Raw genomic sequence first — 4176 nt, 5'->3', positions numbered from 1 at the left:
ATTTTGAGGCAATGATCTTGAGTTGTAGCTCATGTTGGGATTTGGCTTCCAACTCGAATTATATGCATTTTGGTAACCGGATGGTTTATTGTAGTAGTTTTGGAACTCTCCCGTGGCATTCACATGTTCCGCATCTTCTTGAAGGATGGGACACATATCTGTAGGATGTACCATTGTTGCACATATTCCACAAACCATCACTTGTGGAGTTTGTCCCATGGCTAGCTTTTGGACAACGGAGGTTAGATCTTTTATTTGAGACTCAAGATTTGATGTTCCCACTTCATTGACTTTGTGTTGTGTGTCTCTCTTCATATCTTGGCGAGGGCCAAAATGTTGTGAATTTGCGGCTATGGTGTTGAAAAGTTGTCTTGTTTGTTGTGGGGTTTTACTAAAGACATCTCCACCACTTGAGGCATCAACTAGTCTTCTCTCCATTGACAACAATCCCTCATAGAAGTGTTGAATGAGGAGTTGTTCCGGAATTTGGTGTTGTGGGCAACTATAGCACAAGTTGTTGAACCTCTCCCAATAATCATGGAAAGTCTCATTTTGACCTTGGCGGATTCCACAAATCTCATTTCTAAGACTTGAGACTCTTGAGGCGGGATAGAATTTATCAAGGAAAGCTCTTGCCATGTCGGTCCATGAGTTAATCGACCCCGGTGGAAGATAGAATAACCAATATTTTGCTCTATCGGCCAATGAAAAGGGAAATGCCTTTAGCTTGATTTGGTCATCGGTTGACCCTTGTGGCTTCATGCTAGTGCAAATAATGTGGAACATCTTCAAATGCTTATGAGGGTCTTCATTCTCCAGTCCATGAAAAGTTGGTAGATGATGGACTAAACTTGACTTCAACTCCGAGCCTCCTTCCAAAACCGGGTAATTGATACCGGTTGGAGTTTGTGTAACACCGGTCTCCATCATTTGCCTCAAAGTTCTTTCGGGAACTTCTCCTCCGTCCGCCATTGCAATTGGTTCAATAATGGGTGGGTTTTGTTGTAGGGGTGGTGTTTCGGGAATTTCTTGGCGAGGTTCGGGACTAGAATCGGGTTCTATATCACTTAATGAAGCGGTTTCAACCTCTGGGTCCCCGTGGGGGTTAGAAGTTTGACCACGTTCAACTCGTTTTTCCTTCGCCAAACGCCTTGCTTCTTTTTCGATTTCCGGATTGTAAATCAAGTCACCTGTACGCTGAGATCTGGGCATAGAGAAACAAATTGATTAAAAATAAACCAATCCCCGGCAACGGCGCCAAAAATTTGGTGGTTGTCGAGGCCAACACAAATAATAACCCTAATACACACTAAAATAGTGTATAGTGGTAAAGGGATCGAATCCACGGAGATTGGTTCAATTTATAACTCTATGAAAAATCTCTTTGTAAAAATACTTGTAAAATGACGATAAAAATAAAATAGGGGGTTTTGGTGTTTTGAAATACTTGAAACAAACTAGAATTAACTATGATTTAAATAGACAAAGGCAACAAAAATAAGAGTTTGATGTAAAATCAATAAGGGAGAGATGGTTGACTTAAAGTTTCCTCACTTTGACTTTTGATGAACATATCATTAGAATCCAATGGTGCAATACTTTGATTTAAGTCCTTAATTTGGCTATAGAAATCCAAGGAGCTTGAGATTACCTAAACTTTTCTTAATTGTTGAAATGGCTAGAGAAGCTCATAACAATTTCCTTAGTCAAAGTCACTAATTCCAAATAGCATGTAATTAGTGAAAGTCAACTAGCATTAAGAACCAAAAAGTTACCAAATCCAAGAGGGGTCAAATGCTTTCACCACCATGTTGGAGGAAATGTTTTTATGATTGTGTGAAGCAAAACCAACACAAAAATCATTTGTTGCTTGCTAATTTGAGGATCATTTACTTAATCAAGAAATTAGCCAGCTAATCACCACAAACATATTTAAACTCATGAATAAAAACATACTAGTAGTGATAATATGATAAAACACAAAACAATTCCATAAAGATTTAAGAACAAGTTCATGGATTCTTCAACATCCAACAAAAGTTCAAAAGATTCAACAAAAAGTCAACCAAGATTTGTTTAGCCAAGCATGGCTAAACTCAAATGAACAAAGTTAGATAAGATTGTACCAAACATTTGACAAGATTCAAGAGATGCAAAGAAGATATTCTTCAAGTGTTCTTGGCCTCCAAAAGTGCTCCAAACTCCAGAGAGAAAGTCTCAAAATCGGACCTTTAAGATAAGGCTAAAGAGGCACACCAAACTTCCCAAAATAGAGCTCTTAGCAAAATCCTGAAATTGCCCTAGTCAGGAACCCACGCGGGCCGCGGGCTCTGACGGGTAATTTTGGGCTTCTTCAAGTTTTGGGCCCCCACAGCTAATCCATTGGCCCAGTTCGAATCCAATCAAGTTTTGTGTACCTTTTTCCCCGACCATCTATTTTCATGTTAGCATGAAGGACAATTATGCTAAATAGATGAATGAAATGGGACTAAAGGGTGTGCAAAAAGGTACACAAAATGCACCTAACACTGCCCCAAACCCTACGTACGCCTCCTAGCTCGAAGCATATCAAAAAGGTTTTCTCATCATTTAAGCTTCTCTCAACGAAGCTTCTCCACTACTTATCGTGCTCTCAAACCAGCTCCAAGCTTTCGTACCCTCACATCCCAAGCTGGATCTCATGAATTATTTCTAAAAACGATCCATGAAACTACTATTCCCACTGTTGCTTTCAACGCCACTCGCCAATCCTCATCCTCTACTGCTTCCTCTCGTGGCAACTCATCTGGTGGCGGATACTTAAGACGAGAAAAGGGTGATCACAATGATGGTCGGGGAAGGGGGCGTCGCCCTCCTCATTTTCGGTTGTGTAGGGCAAATGACCACTATGCAAACTCTTGTCCCCAATTGAGCACCTTTGCAAATAAAGGGTCGACTTCCACCACCAATCTTGCTCAAGATTTTCAAGCTTAATGTCATGTCACCAACAATTCTCCTGATTGGTATGTCGATTATGGGGCAACATCACACATGACATCCAATTCCGAGAATCTTGACTCCACTGTGACAACCGTCAAATTCTGGTCAAGTCAAAGTCAAATAAAGTCAACAAGTCAGACTGGTCACCTCTGTTAACCCTCGCATACTAGGGTTTATGTTGGGTAATTACTATACCACTCGCTATTCTAATGAAAGATCATAAATTGAAAAGTTCGTACATCAAGATTTCCTTAACCTAAAACCATAGCAAGTAACGAACCAAACCGATAAAACAATGTTGCATACTCATTGGGAGTGTGTAAGATCCTTAACATGGCTTAATGGGGCTTACGGACCTTGCGTTGCGAAGCGGGACACTCACAAATGTCACACACAAAACCTCTCTCAATCGTTTTCACTCTATCTCTCTTTATCGAGAATCTCTCCAAGATTGTGAAATCTCTCCCAAATCTCTCTCCATATGTGAAATCTCTCCCAAATCTCTCTTTGTATGAGAAATCTCTCCAAGAATGTGGATTCTCTCCCAAATCTCTCTCCATATGTGAAATCTCTCTTTGTATGAGAAATCTCTCCAAGATTGTAAAATCTCTCCAAAATCTCTCCCGAAACCTCTCTTGAAATTTTTATAAGCAATTGGGGCATCCCGATACTTGGTTTGATGAGAAATCACTCAAAGAAGGGAAAAACCAAGGAAAATAACCCTTTAGGACCGAAGCCTCCTCATAAGGGCCAAGTCTTCTTGGATCCGAGGTCACCCAAACCGAGTCTGAGGCTCCTATCTAGCCGCAGCCACCGAGCCGAAACCCACAACCATAGCCGTCAAGACCGCAGCCACGAAGCTGGAGCCATCGAACCCGGAACCAAGCCCCGCAGCGAGCTTCACTTCGGACCACAACCCCTATCTTCGTCTGCGGCTAAGCCTCCTTCGGACCCACTTCAGCGACCAAGGCTCCTCCCGGCTCTAATGCTGCTGATGACCGAGACTCCGGTCCTAGACTCCAGATTTCACCATTTTTCACCTGGTTTTCGATCATTTCTCCGTTGTAAGCCCGTTTTTAATTATTTTAATGCGGGATTTTCTCCAGAAATCATATTTTAACATATAAGACCCTAAATATTCATAATCTAATCATTTTTTATGAAAATATTTATTTAAGAATAAAATCTAGTGGGTGA

Source organism: Lactuca sativa, chromosome 9, assembly GCF_002870075.4.
Source record: "Lactuca sativa cultivar Salinas chromosome 9, Lsat_Salinas_v11, whole genome shotgun sequence".
Classification (NCBI taxonomy): domain Eukaryota; kingdom Viridiplantae; phylum Streptophyta; class Magnoliopsida; order Asterales; family Asteraceae; genus Lactuca; species Lactuca sativa.
This window is presented reverse-complemented; position numbering follows the sequence as displayed.